The following is a 16,960-nucleotide window of genomic DNA, read 5'->3' on the forward strand; positions in this document are numbered from 1 at the left end:
TTATCTCTGAAATATTTATTTTAAGCTCTAGTCCTATCTTTTGAAAGAAATTTCATTCTGTATATTTTATGATGTGAGCATTTAATGAGTGTGATATTGGTTACCTCAAATCAATACAGCCATGACTTACTTTATTATGTTATTTAATGTGGTAAGGGAAAAGTGGTTTTAAGCTGTGTTATTTAAGAATATATAACTATTAAACACTGATACTGTTTTAAATTGTACTATTTCCATTATATAATTTTGAAATAGTATTTATCAATGAAAAGAAAAGAAAAACAGGCTGACTCTAATTTAAAAATCACTTTCATACAGAATTATCATTTACATATTGTGTCAAGGAGAGTGATAAACAAATGTGGGTATAATGTTTCTGGTGCAGTTCTCGCAAATCAATGAGTTTGGTTTTACAAAGAGTAAATATATATGCTAATAGAGCATTTTCTTATGTTCTATAAAATTTATTTAATGAATAAATCATCAAAAATATGTACCTTGCTTCTTAACTAAATTTATATAGTTGAAAATGACATGAAAGTAAATAAGGGAGTAGAGGAGAGAGATTGACATGCATCCCAGCAACAGATCAGAATTTTTCTTCATATTTCTCTCACTTTTCCCTCTTGTTCAATAACCAAGTATTGATAGATGTCCCAAATAAGTAGTTTTCAAATTCTGTCCAATTCTCTATCCCCACTATCACTGTTCTAAATAAGGACTTTGCCATGTTTGCTCAACTGCATTTTAACAACTCAACAGAGCCAGCTTATTTCATTATCCACACCACTACTGTATTTATCATATTATTAAGAATTTATACTATTATGTTTAAAATAAATAAAATAAGCTACAAGCATATACTGTATAACACAGGGAATATAGCCAATATTTTATAATAATTATAAATGAAGTATAACCTTTACAAATTGTGAATCACTATGTTATAAACCTGTAACTTATGTAAGAGTGCATATCAAATATATCTCAAAAAAACAAACGTGTGTGTATATATATGTGTGTGACTAATACATTCATAGATTAATATGAATATATATTTTTGTGTGTCACTCCTTCAATATTTCCACACAGCCTGTAGGTATAAAACAAAATATCTTTAAATGTTATACAAGACCCTTCATAATTCAACACGAACTTGTCATTGGAGACTCTCCAATAAAATCAATCTTTCTACTAATATCATTATATTTACACAATAAACACTATATAAGCATTTATAATTTTGTACTTAATTTCCCTCTTTTTTCCTGAATATCCTCTACAAACTATAGCATATCAGAAAAACTTGCACAGAAAGTTTAAGCTCAAAAGTTTCCTTTTCTTTATCTCTTGTCCTTCACCCTCTTCCCGAGCAATTTGGGTTATTTTTTCTCTCTGTTCCTAGTGTGCCATCTACACACTTCTCATATCAACTGAAAATATGTTTAAGTATAAATATGTATATTTGTTTCTGTGTGTTTAAATTGTTTATTTTTACCTCCGTACATTGCTATAAGCTTCTATTCTTCAATTTAAATTTTGTATCTGTATTCCCAACCCTTTAGAATGAGAATATAAAAGAATAACTTCATAAATATTTATATATTTAATGAAAAACTCTCATTACAATATCCTCAAAATATTCTGTAAAAGTAAAAGAATGTATGTGAAGTTATATTAACTTTAAGAAATCATGTGGAATGTTAAAGAACAGTTTGTCTTCTGTATACATGTAAAACAGACGGACAATAATTTCAAATTCACTTTTTCTGCTACCCAATTAAATTGGTCTCAAAAACAAGCCTTCATTAGCGGTAGAAATAGAAACTGTTTATTCAGGGCATACTGTTTAACAATTAACCACTCTGCATACAAGTGAGGTCAGAAGGTTCTCCAATGAAAACCAGTGTGCTTTCTCATATTCATCACTGGGCTTCATTATGTTATGAATGGCATGTGCTATGGTAGCAAGTTTTAGATTCTTGTTTTATTCAACAGTAATACTCAGTGATCATTCATTAGTAAAGCATCCTATTGGAATTCTAAAGAGTGAAGGATGTAATACCTTAACAAATATGGCTAAAAATCATACAGTTAACTATTTAAAAAATAGATTGTTTTGTTGCATCAGAGTTCTACTAAAGATGAGAAAATAAACAAAGGTGGGAACATATATTTATAGGAGTTACAAAATCACTTGAATTTTGTAGATGAGCATTTATTCCATTCAACAAATACTTGCTTTGTTACATAAACTCAACCAAATTAGACTGTTGGAAATTCTAAAAATAAAATACTGAATCTGAAAACTAATTCCTTTAATCAAGAAGCTACAGAAAATTTTGTGAATGAGTATTACATGCAACTAACTCTAATTCAATATGACTTTGTTTCTGTAAACACACACACACACACACACACACACATACATAAATTGACATACAGAAAGGCAATTTTGTTGGAGTATACAAATGGGAATAAAATCCAAATGAATATAAGGCCAGAAACTATCAAACTCTTAGAGGAAAACATAGGCAGAACACTCTATGACATAAATCACAGCAAGATCCTTTCTGACCCACCTCCTAGAGCAATGGAAATAAAAACAAAAATAAACAAATGGGACCTAATGAAACTTCAAAGCTTTTGCACAACAAAGGAAACCATAAACAAGACCAAAAGACAACCCTCAGAATGGGAGAAAATATTTGCAAATGAAGTAACCGACAAAGGATTAATCTCCAAAATTTACAAGCAGCTCATGCAGCTCAATAACAAAAAAACAAACAACCCAATCCAAAAATGGGCAAAAGACCTAAATAGACATATCTCCAAAGAAGATATACAGACTGCCAACAAACACATGAAAGAATGCTCAACATCATTAATCACTAGAGAAATGCAAATCAAAACTACAATGAGATATCATCTCACACCAGTCAGAATGGCCATCATCAAAAAATCTAGAAACAATAAATGCTGGAGAGGGTGTGGAGAAAAGGGAACACCCTTGCACTGCTGGTGGGAATGTGAATTGGTTCAGCCACTATGGAGAACAGTATGGAGGTTCCTTAAAAAGCTACAAATAGAACTACCATATGACCCAGCAATCCCACTACTGGGCATATACCCTGAGAAAACCAAAATTCAAAAAGAGTCATGTACCAAAATGTTCATTGCAGCTCTATTTACAATAGCCCGGAGATGGAAACAACCTAAGTGCCCATCATCGGATGAATGGATAAAGAAGATGTGGCACATATATACAATGGAATATTACTCAGCCATAAAAAGAAACGAAATTGAGCTATTTGTAATGAGGTGGATAGACCTAGAGTCTGTCATACAGAGTGAAGTAAGTCAGAAAGAAAAAGACAAATACCGTATGCTAACACATATATATGGAATTTAAGAAAAAAAAATGTCATGAAGAACGTAGGGGTGAGGCAGGAATAAAGATGCAGACCTCCTAGAGAATGGACTTGAGGTTATGGGGAGGGGGAAGGGTGAGCTGTGACAGGGCGAGAGAGAGTCATGGACATATACACACTAACAAACGTAGTAAGGTAGATAGCTAGTTGGAAGCAGCCGCATGGCACAGGGATATTGGCTTGGTGCTTTGTGACAGCCTGGAGGGGTGGGATAGGGAGGGTGGGAGGGAGGGAGACGCAAGAGGGAAGAGATATGGGAACATATGTATATGTATAACTGATTCACTTTGTTATAAAGCAGAAACTAACACACCATTGTAAAGCAATTATACCCCAATAAAGATGTTAAAAAAAATAAATAAATAAATATTATTATTGATCTTAAAAAAAAAAATCCAAATGAACTCTGGTTTTAAACTGGTTGTTAAAAAATACCATTATATGATGTGTAAAAGCTCATCATCAAACTCTTCTTTGGGCTTTCAGTGATAACTTAGACTTGGCAAAAAGATGGCATTGAATATTTTGTCCTAAAATGCACTCGCTCTATCTATCTATCTATCTATCTATCTATCTATCTATCTATCTATGCACATATGTAATAGAGAGGGAGGGAAACATATTGCACAAACTATAATTCATAGTACTTAATTAATTATAATAATTACAATAATTACAATTCAGAACCTACCAGTATACTAGACCAGGTCTCTCTCCTGTGTGACATTTTGGTTTCAATTTGAATTTCTAATCCAGTGCAGTTTGTTTTGGCACTGCTTCCATTTCTAGCATGGACAACAGCAGAGAGTATTAGTATATAATTTGCCAAATAAAACTTTAGTAATCATTCACAAGATTTTAAATATATTCTCATTGTAAATCAATTTTATATGTCTAATAAAGCATTAAATGCAGTCTCACTCTGCTCTACCATGTCCAAAGATAATAATGAATTCTGCATTTGTTCTTTTCCCCTGAATACCTGTAGATAAACTTTATTCAAAGCCCAGTTGTTTGTTGTTTTCAGCTATCAAGTTGTCTAAGATATCCAGAATTTCTTCACTTCTGAAATTAAAAAAAAAAAATCCTGAGGCATTTCAAAGCTGCAAAAGGTTTAGGTTCATCTTGTGCTGAATTCACTCAATTTGGGGATTTCCTTTGGAAGACAGTACAAAGGAATGTACTATCCTTTCATTAAGATAGTACATAATGAAATGTATGTTTTATATGGTATAGCAGTATTCCTTTTAATACTTTGAATGAAATGAATGTTTAATATGGTATAGCAGTATTCCTTTGAATGAAATGTATGTTTAATATGGTATAGCAGTATTCCTTTAACTTCCTCAGGGAACTAAGACAGAAACAGAGCAACCTATAGAGACTGAGCATTTTTGTTGTTGTTGTTTTTTGGTTTTATTTATTTTTTGTTTTTTGGCCGCACCACAAGGCATGAGGGATCTTAGTTCCCTGATGACCAGGGATCGAACTGGTGCCCCCTGCAGTAGAAGCTTGATGTTCTAACCACTGGACCATCAGGGAATTCCCCCAAGAGGCTGAGCATTTTTAAAAAGCTTTGTAGAATTTTTTTTGTTCTAGAGGCTACACGCACCCCCCCACACACACACATACATACACACACAATCCAGTCAGTGTCATTTAACTGATTTAACTCTAAAAAGGTCAGGTTACTCTATATTTTTTGGACATATCCAACCCCTTGTAATTTTGGGGGAATTATCATTTAAGCTTTTGCAAAGAGTTATATACCTCTATGAAGCTTTTCTTTTAATAGAGATAGACATTTTTTTCTTCTGCAAAATATTAGTACATTTACTTGTACAAATATTAAGTATAGCATGTAGTATATACCAAGTTTTGGTAACTTTATAAGATTGTAAACTTCTGGAAGATAGCATTTTTTTCTTATTTACCACTGTATCCTTCCTTTCAGCACACTGCCTAGCACAAATTTGATAGGTATTCATAATATCTTTGTTGAAATGACAGGTTTATAAGTTCCAGTTATTTAGCTATTTGAACTGGTCTAATACATATTTACCAGGCAATGTACAAAATAATAAATGCATATAATAGCATCAAAGCATATTGTGCACCTAAGATGTAATCACTGAGCTATCCATTGAGGTGCGGAAATGTTACTTGTTGCTCCCTGTTCACACAAGAAACACACACACACACACACACACACACACACACACACACAAACACATTGCTGTTGAAAGAATTACATTGCTTTCACCAAAAATGTAAACTTAAGCAAAAGTCATAACAGAACAACTACATTATTGAAACCCTGTAATTAACAAATAACATACCCTGTAATTAACAAATAACGTACTCATTCACTAAAGCTGGACAATACTATTTGGAATTACTTTAATTCATATATGTAAAAAGTATCATCTCAATAACACTGAGATTCCATATTTATCTATAATTTCAAATGTGAATGTGTAAATATAATTTAAAAATATTACTTAATCTTACCCAGTTACATCATTATAGATTATCTATTTAATGGGAAAAATTTTAGGGCCAGTGGCTTTGGGGAATGAAGTTGGGCTCAAAAATATTCTCTGCAAGAAAAATAAAGTCACCCTGAATGTCCAGACATGTTTTACACTTCAATACTATAACATTAAAAATGATGGCTAGAAGATTATATAATCTAAAGGGAACTGTGATTATGAACTTTATGTGTCAACTTGTCTGAGCCATAGTGTTCCAGTGCCGAGTCAAACATTATTTTGGCTGTTTCTGTGAAGGTATTTTTTGGATGAGATGAACATTCCAGTCAATGGACTTTGCATAAAGCAAATTATCCTCCATAATATGGGTGGGCCTCATCCAATCAGTTTAAAGATTTACCTTCCCAGACCAAGAAAGAATTCTACCAGCAGACTGCCTTCAGAATGCAGCTTTTCCCTGGATCTCTAGCCTTCTGGTCTACACTGCAGATTTTGGACTTACCAAACCCCACAATCATGAGCCAATTATTTAAAATAAATCTACAATCTATATACACATTATTTTGGTTTTATTTCTCTGGAGAACCCTGACTAATACAGGGACTTAAGAGTAACCTGATTACATCTGTAGACTCAGCTGCTAGAAAATTATAGTAAAACTGTGTTCCCAAAAAGAGACATTTGATATTAAAGCTTGCTAACTTCTTAACTGGTATCATTGCCAATTTGTCATTATTTCATCATGTTTTGGTGAAATTTGACTAAATACACTTTAAAATATATTGGATACATGTAAAAAGATTTGGGTAAATGTACAGAAGCATTTTAAACTCAAGCACACATAAAATGATACACAGAATCAAACCAATACAGATTACTAATCATTAAATTTATAGTCTTATTCCACATATGAGCTGATGCCTCCTATATTGCTTAATAACTTATAATTAATAAGCAAGAAAATGTCTAGCATTTACCAAGTGCTAATTGTGTACCAGCCCTTAAGCTATGCATTTTACATTCACTTTTTTAGTAATGAAAATCTATGAGGTAAAGACTATTGGTAATTACATGTGAGGAAACAGGCTGAGACATGGAACATAAATTCTTTAGACTTACAATAAGTGACTGTACTGGGAAGCAAACTGAAGTCTCTCTTACTCCAGAGCCAGAGATCTCAACCTGTTGGATAACAGCCTATGCTAAATTGTTCACAGTAAATGGCTCCTTAATAATCAGTAGTTCTTGTAAATCCTCAGCTCACTTGCAGTCATTTGGAAATATTTAACTACCATTTTTATTTCAATTGTGCTAGAATATTCATTTGCCAAATTTACTACTACATATGTTCCTCAAACTTTGTCGTGTTATAGCATATGATATCAGCATCTTGGATTTTCAAGGATTTAAAATTTTAGCTCATTCTTATGAAAAGCATGGACACAATATCCTGTTTGATGCTTTATGTTGGATAAAACCTAATCTGTGTGTTTTACCAAACACATTTTACTAATGATTGATTTGAAAGATTGTAGTGAGACAGGGTTAAGGGCATGGTCTTTGGAGCCAGAATGTCTGGGAACAAATCTTAGTCCCTCCACCGTCTAGCTGTGTGAACTAAGTCAAATCACTCAAATCACTGGGTCTCAGTTCCTCCAAGTGGAAAAACAGGATAGTAAAAGTCTCCACCTCAACGGGTTTTGTGGGATTTATATTAGTTCATACTTGTAAAGCTCTTAGAATAGTCATAAGCATGGTACAGGATTTAGTAGTATTTTAAATAAATACCATAGTATTTCAAATAATAGTTTAACACATATATAAAATAACCAGATATTCTGAGGTAAAAATATAAATTGTTTGTAATTTTAAAGTACTATTTCACCCTTTACTGTTTTGCCTATTTTGTCTATATTGTAAACTTTATATTATTCTTGGTTCCATTCAGTTTACGATGCTTGCTTAGTCAGCCTTATAAGCCAACCCTAATTCCAGGCAGAGATTCAGCCATCCATTATGTTAGCTCTGTTATTTGGGATCAGTGGTTAATGGATTTCTGATGTAGAGGGAAGTTTTTGTGTAACTGAGATATAATTTTGACAGATGAGGTCACAATAGGTTTAACTGATGTTCTCTCAAGCCTGAGGAATGCTTGCTTAAGTAGGTTCAGCTGAAGCATTTCAGAAGAAATGCATGGTACCTACCAGTCTAGATTATTTTATACAGATACATATCTTTTATTGTTTAAATTTTGTTTCAAGGCTTTTTAAAAGTTTTAAAAATGGATAAAAAACAATATTCTTGTTAATTAAACAATCTTTAATAGATAGTTTGAAAGGACTAGACATCTGCACTAGAATAAAATGCTGTCTTTGATGCAATTTTCATTAATTTGAATTCAAAGTTATTAAATTCAGTGTCTTGTTTTTAAACAAACCCCTGATATTTCATTTACAGTATCATATGTTCTGAATAAAATGTGCTAAACAAGAACAGCTAAAAAATAAGATTTTATTTGAAATCTTATTTTTTTTTCCTTTCTATTAAACCATCACTATTATCACAGTAATATTAAGGTATAATGTAATTATGATGTTCAGGAAACCAAGGCATTATATGTTTTTAGATCATTTTCTTTATTAATAAAAAGCAAACAAAATTGGAAAATTACTTAAAAATTTTTATGCTACCTTGAGTAGTCAAAATATCAACTTATAGTTCAAATGAGCTCAATTTAACATTTTTGTTGTACACTAAAAAGAAGTAGTATGTGTGTTGACAATTAAAATAGCAGAATTTTCAGACTAGTGAATCAAAAGAAAAAATTACAATGTACAAAAAGCAAATAAGTTTTAAAATGTAATGCTCTCAGTAGAGTTCATCCTTATAAGTTCAACCACTTATAAATGAAGTAAAATGTTGTGTGGATTTTGTATTGAAATGAATATGTTTCACTCTGTCAATAGCAGGAAATAAAACAATCCAGTGTTTTGTTTCTGTTGTTTTGTTTTTAGAGAAGGGAAAATTGATGATTCTGGAAAGAGAGGGTCAAGTGGAGATACTGGCCTTACTCAGCAGCATGGACAATTCAACTGCTGTAAGAGAAAGAAAGAGAATATATGGGTACGAACAAAGGAGGTCACAAAACTTGGTAGAGGGAGCACATAAAAGTTCTTTTTAATTGCTTCTATTTTTCAGTGAAATAAAAAAGTAGGTTTATTAGCTAGGAATAAAAAATGGAGAGCCAGTACTGGGAAAGTAAGAGAAAGTATAAAACACTAAGTAGAGCAGAATATTAATTGACTGGGGCGCATAATAATAATAATCCAGTGCTTTCTAACCTTTCTCTTCCTCAAATTCACTTGAAGTATTTGTTGGAAACAGAGATTCTCATGAAGACTTTGATTCCATGTGCAAGTTTGCCCAAGAATCTCTTTTTAAGGGACCACAGTCAATAGTAAGATTATCCAAAATTAGAAAACCACAGTTAAATAATCATTAAGAGTGTTTTATACAAGTAGTGCATTAGATAATACCAAAGTTTAAAAAATGAATAATAGTTTTTTATCCTAAATATGGGAAGTATGATATATATATATATATACACACATATACATGCATATTAACAAATGTAATTTCAAATAAAATCTAACTGTAATCTGAAGACTTCAACTGTAACTGATGAATATAATACTATGTAAATAATTCAGAGGAGGAAACATGACACTCTGGATACATGAGTAAATGATCACGGAAGGAAGGAATAAAGCTGCAATGCAGCCTTGAAGTTTTTTGTTCTTATTTTTTAAATCAGAAGACTAAGCAACTGAGAGGAAGGACAGGAAGGCATTTTATGTAGGGAATCACATCAGTGATGGCAAGGAGGGAAGGATGCAAGGTATCTTTAGAAGATAACAGATCTCACTGAAGGAGTTTTCTTATAATCAATAATAGGAGATGAGAACAGAGAGTTTTAGAGTACTTTTATATATTGGGTATATATTAATTTGCTCATAACATGCAAAGCACAAAGAATAATGAGGAAAAATGAAAATAAAAAAGATCTATCCTCAAGGAACTCGTAATGTTGTGTATTAACAGGCAGTTAAGCTATGGAGTGATTTGTGTTACGGGAAGGTAAAGCAGAGTATTCTACAGGAGAACATAAAGAATGACCATCTATATATGGAGAGGAGGGCTAAGAGGGAGGCTGGTGATGCAGAGTTTAGGGAAGCCTTTCCTGATGTCTAAACTGGAAGATCATTGGAAGATGTCTAAATTGGAAGATGATAATCTACAATATCATGTGGACATAAGTGTGGATGTGTGTGTGTGTGTGTGTGTGTGTGTGTGTATGCATGCACATGCATGCACATCTGTGAGTACTGGATCAGATTGGGCTTTCTAAGCAAAGAAAGTTCAACTCAATACAATGATACTATAATGACATGACCATATTTATATTTCAAAACCTGTCAGTCTGACTGAAATATTAAATAATGAAATGAAAAATTCAAGTCTAGAAAGAAAACAAAAATAAAGAAACTAATTGAAACAGCAGAAAGAGTGATGGAATAATTCAAGGAAACATTTTCAACAGTTGTTTGTTGAACAACAATTGCTTCCAAAGTATTTTTCTACATACAGGAATATAGACAAGATTGTTGTTACCTTGGTACCTGTTAAAGGGAAAACAATGAGACTGAAACATAGATAAATAAATGAACAAGATGTACAGTTAGCAGCAATTATTATAAATGGGATGAACAATGACTGGAAGTGAGTAACATTAGTAACAAAGACCCCTCAATGGAAGTGGCTGATAAGCTGATTAAGCAGAATAGGTCCACCGACACAAGATCCAGGGGAAGGATTTCACCAGCAGAGGGGAGAAAGCATTAAATCAGACCATGCTGGGTGTTTGAGTAGCAACAATAAAAGCCTGGCATGATCTGAATATAATATAAGTAAAGGGAAAAGTGTGAGTGAGTTTAGAAAGGCATCATGATTGTGAGTTTGAGTAAAGTAGTAATACTGGAAATGAACAAAAATAGATCTATTAATCATATAAAAAGCAGGATACATCAGTCAGACTTTGGGGCCTTTAGAAGGTAATTAGGTTTAGATGAGGTCATGACGCTAGTCCTCATTATGGTATTAGCATCAGATGGTAAAAGAACATAGTTCTCTCTCCATCCTCCCCCATCAAATGTATAAAGACAGCTCAGAGAAAGTGGGCTTTCTGCAAGCCAGAAAGAGTTCTGAGCTGAACCGGATCATGCTGGCACCCTTATCTCAGAATTCAAGCCTCCAGAACTATGAGAAACATATTTCTGTTGTTTAAGCCACTCAATCTACATTATTTTATACTGTTATAGCAGCCTGAGCAGACAGAGACATGAATTATTTCAGCTTTCTGTGAGCTTTAAAACTTCCAACCCCCTCCTATTTGTACTTTTTGGACAAATAGTTTGTTGTTAATCATCTTTGCTCTTCTAATATGTTATTTTTCTCTGTATTTAATAGTATTTTTAAGTTAACATTTACTTTCTCCAGTTTGATTGTGATATGCCTTAGCAGAGGTATATTCTGCTAGGTGTACAGAATACACCTAATATGCCTTCCTGTATTGTGGTTTGGATTCACAGAGCTTTTAGACTTTTGAGTTAATAACTTTTTATCAAACTGTAATACACACACACACACACACACACACACACACACACGTCAATTTTTTTTTTAGTCTCCCTTCTCTTCTCCCTCCTGGAAGTCTCATTACTCATTTTTAACACTGCTTGATAATGTAGCACAGATCACTGATTTCTCTATTTATTGTCTTTCTGCCCTTAATTTTGGGTGGCTTTTATCACTGTATCTTCAAGTTCATTGGCCTTTTTATCTGAAGTGTCTAATCTCCTATTACTTGCATCAAATGACATTTTGATTTTAGATACTGTGCTTTTAATCAGTGCTTTCTCTGAGTTTTAATTTTTCTATTACTCTTTATGCTTATGTTTCCACTTCTTGAACATAAGAAGTATCATGTTTAGAATAGTTGTTTTAAGTCCTTTTCTGCTATTTCTATTATCTTGCTCATTTCTTAATCCAGCCTAGTGATTTTTTTTACATGTATGTGGGTAATATTTTCTACTGTTTGAATGTCTGGTAATTTTTAATTGTTTATCAAATTTCATGTTGTTGGATGTTGGATTTTGTTGTGCTAGCTTAATGTTTTATATTTAATTATATGCAATTAAGTTACTGGGAATCAACTGGGTCATTTTAAGTTGTGGATTGTTTTAATCAACAAACTTTATATCTCAGAACAATTTTAGGTTCATATAATTTGATTAGACATACTACCTTAATAATTTGTAAAATTTTTCTCATTATTTTCTGCACACATTTTTAGAGAGCAATAATCCCATTTAAAGGGACAATCAAAAGAAAAATTTCTTCCTACAAAAAAATCTAGACAACCCTAAGAAATTGAGCCCTAGCTCTTCCATTCTCAAATACTACAAATTAAAATTCGTTCAAAGGTAAATAAAAGCATATTAAGACAAATACTTTGGAACTTGCAAAAGTTGTTGACATAGATTATAAACTTATCGACAATATGTAAACCGTATTAGATAGAAATCAAATTCTTGAATCTGGAGAAAGCAATGTATATTCTAAATTTTCCTTTAGAATTACCAGAAAGTTTTATAAATTGTTCCTGTTGCTACTCTCCCAATATTTATTTAGTCCTTTTGAAAATGATCATTGTAATAAATAATAATAGACTACTAAGTAAAGATATGTTAAAAGTGTCTTCAATTTTCTTCCATTTCTCTTGACATTGATGTTTTATTATCAACTAATTAGAAAAAAAATGTTCTCAAAAAAAAATTAAATGACCACTTTAAGGAGAATAAAGTTTCAGGATAAATATCAAAGATTTCTAAGGTTAGATCTTTAGATGATTTAACTTAGACCTTTGAATTTTATCTATATTTGACAATAAGAAAAAATATTTTACACTGAAACCATATATATCATACATGCCTATGATACAGATACAGATAAAATCTTAAAGAAAATATTTAAGATCAAACATCTATGGGAGGGGACGAGGGGAAGATGGCGGAAGAGTAAGACACGGAGATCACCTTCCTCCCCACAGATACACCAGAAATACATCTACACGTGGAACAACTCCTACAGAACACCTACTGAATGCTGGCAGAAGACCTCAGACCTCCCAAAAGGCAAGAAACTCCCCACGTACCTGGGTAGGGCAAAAGAAAAAAGAATTAACAGAGACAAAAGGATAGGGGCAGGACCTGCACCAGTGGGAGGGAGCTGTGAAGGAAGAAAGGTTTCCACACACTAGGAAGCCCCTTCACGGGCAGAGACTGCGGGTGGCGGAAGGGGAAAGCTTCAGAGCCACGGAGGAGAGCACAGCAACAGGGGTGCGGAGGGCAAAGCGGAGAGATTCCCGCACAGAGGATCGGTGCCGACTGACACTCACCAGCCCGAAAGGCTTGTCTGCTCACCCGCTGGGGCAGGCGGGGTTGGGAGCTGAGGCTCGGGCTTCCTTTGGAGCGAACAGAGAGGACTGGGGTTGGCGGCATGAACACAGCCTGCAGGGGGTTAGTGCGCCAAGGTTAGCTGGGAGGGATCATGGGGAAAAGTCTGGACCTGCCGAAGAGGCAAGACATTTTCTTCTCTCTTTGTTTCCTGGTGCACGAGTAGTGGGGGATGAAGAGCGCTGCTTAAAGGAGCTCCAGAGATGGGCGCAAGCCATGGCTATCAGCAAAGACCCCAGAGACGGACATGAGATGCTAAGGCTGCTGCTGCCGCCACCAAGAAGCCTGTGTGTGACCACAGGTCACTATCCACACACCCCTTCTGTGGAGCCTGTGCAGCCCGCCACTGCCAGGGTCCCGGTATCCAGGGACAACTTCCCCGGGAGAATGCACGGCGCGCCTCAGGCTGATGCAACATCATGCCGGCCTCTGCCACCGCAGGCTCGCCCTGCATCCGTACTCTTCCCTCCCCCCAGCCTGAGCCAGAGACCCCAAAGCAGTTGCTCCTTTAACCTGTCCTGTCTGAGCGAAGAACAGACACTCTCCAGCGACCTACATGCAGAGGCGGGGCCAAATCCAAAGCTGAGCTCCTGGGAGCTGTGAGAACAAAGAAGAGAAAGGGAAATCTCTCCCAGCAGCCTCAGAAGCAGCAGATTAAAGCTCCACAATCAACTTGATGTACCCTGCATCTGTGGAATACATGAATAGACAACGAATCATCCCATATTGAGGAGGTGGACTTTGAGAACAAGATTTATGATTTTTTCCCCTTTTCTTCTTTTTGTGAGTGTGTATGTGTATGCTTCTGTGTGAGATTCTGTCTGTATAGCTTTGCTTCCACCATTTGTCCTAGGGTTCTATCTGTCCTTTTTTTTTTTTTAAAGAATTTGTTTTCTTAATAATTATTTTTTTAATTTAATAACTATTTTGTTACCTTATTTTATCTTCTTTCTTTCTTTCCTTCCTTCCTTCCCTCCTTTCTTCCTTACTCCCTCCCTCCCTCTCTTCTTTCTTTCTTTCTCTCCCTTTCTTCCTTTCTTTCTTTCTTTCTTTCTTTCTTTCTTTCTTTCTTTCTTTCTTTCTTTCTTTCTTTCTTTCTTTCTACTTTTTCTCCCTTTTATTCTGAGCTGTGTGGATGAAAGGCTCTTGGTGCTCACACCAGGCGTCAGGGCTGTGCCTCTGAGGTGGGAGGGCCAAATTCTGGACACTGGTCCACAAGAGACCTCCCAGCTCCACATAATATCAAACAGCAAAAATCTCCCAGAGATCTCCATCTCAACACCAGCACCCAGCTTCACTCACTGACCAGCAAACTACAGTGTTGGACACCCTATGCCAAACAACTAGCAAGACAGGAACACAACCCCACCCATTAGCAGAGAGGCACCTAAAATCATAATAAGGCCACAGACACCCCAAAACACACCACCAGACATTGACCTGCCCACCAGAAAGACAAGATCCAGCCTCATACACCAGAACACAGGCACCAGTCCCCTCTACCAGGAAGCCTACACAACCCACTGAACCAACCTCACCTACTGAGGGCAGACACCAAAAACAACGGGAACTACGAACCTGCAGCCTGCAAAAAGGAGACCCCAAACACAGTAAGATAAGCAAAATGAGAAGACAGAAAAACACACAGAAGATGAAGGAGCAAGATAAAACCCACCAGACCTAACAAATGAAGAAGAAATAGTGAGTCTACCTGAAAAATAATTCAGAATAATGATAGTAAAGATGATCCAAAATCTTGGAAATAGAATAGACAAAATGCAAGAAACATTTAACAAGGACCTAGAAGAACTAAAGATGAAACAAACAATGATGAACAACACAATAAATGAAGTTAAAAATTCTCTAGAAGGGATCAATAGCAGAATAACTGAGACAGAAGAACGAATAAGTGACCTGGAAGATAAAATAGTGGAAATAACTACTGCAGAGCAGAATAAAGAAAAAATAATAAAAAGAACTGAGGATAGTCTCAGAGACCTCTGGAACAACATGAAACACACCAAAATTTGAATTATAGGGCTTCCAGAAGAAGAAGATAAAAAGAAAGGGACTGAAAAAATATTTGAAGAGATTATAGTTGAAAACTTCCCTAATTGGAGAAAGGAAATAGTTAATCAATTCCAGGAAGCACAGAGAGTCCCATACAGGATAAATCCAAGGAGAAATACACCAAGACACATATTAATCAAACTGTCAAAAATTAAAAACAAAGAAGACAAATTAAAAGCAGCAAGGGACAAACAACAAATAACACACAAGGGAATATCCATAAGGTTAAGAGCTGATCTTTCAGCAGAAATTCTGCAAGCCAGAAGGGACTGACTGGACATATTTAAAGTGATGAAGGAGAAAAAACTGCACCCAAGATTACTCTACCCAGCAAGGATCTCATTCAGATTTGATGGAGAAATTAAAACCTTTACAGACAAGCAAAAGCTGAGAGTTCAGCACCACCAAACCAGCTTTACAATAAATGCTAAAGGAAGTTCTCTAGGCAAGAAACACATGAGAAGGAAAAGACATACAATAACGAACCCAAAACAATTAAGAAAATGGGAATAGGAACATACATATTGATAATTACCTTAAATGTAAATGGACTAAATGATCCCACCAAAAGACATAGATTAGCTGAATGGATACAAAAACAAGACCCTTATATATGCGGTCTACCAGAGACCCACTTGAGACCTAGATACACATACAGACTGAAAGTAAAGGGATGGAAAAAGTTATTCCATGCAAATGGAAACCAAAAGAAAGCTGGAGTAGCAATTCTCTTATCAGACAAAATAGACTTTAAAATAAAGACTATTAGAAGAGACAAAGAAGGACACTACATAATGATAAAAGGATCAATCCAAGAAGAAGATATAACAATTGTAAATATTTATGCACCCAACATAGGAGCACTTCAATACATAAGGCAAATACTAAGAGCCATAAAAGGGGAAATCGACAGTAACACACTCATAGTAGGGGACTTTAACACCCCACTTTCACCAATAGACAGATCATCCAAAATGAAAATAAATAAGGAAACACAAGCTTTAAATGATACATTAAACAAGATGGACTTAATCGATATTTATAGGACATTCCATCCAAAAACAACAGAATACACATTTTTCCCAAGTGCTCATGAAACATTCTCCAGGATAGATCATATCTTGGGTCACAAATCAAGTCTTGGTAAATTTAAGAAAATTGAAATTGTATTAAGTATCTTTTCGGACCACAATGCTATGAGACTAGATATCAATTACAGGGAAAGATCTGTAAAAAATACAAACACATGGAGGCTAAACAAACACTACTTAATAACGAAGTTATCACTGAAGAAATCAAAGAGGAAAAAAAAATCCTAGAAACAAATGACAATGGAGACACGACAACCCAAAACCTATGGGATACAGCAAAAGCAGTTCTAAGAGGGAAGTTT

This window comes from Lagenorhynchus albirostris, chromosome 5, assembly GCF_949774975.1.
Source record: "Lagenorhynchus albirostris chromosome 5, mLagAlb1.1, whole genome shotgun sequence".
NCBI classification, from domain to species: Eukaryota; Metazoa; Chordata; class Mammalia; order Artiodactyla; family Delphinidae; genus Lagenorhynchus; species Lagenorhynchus albirostris.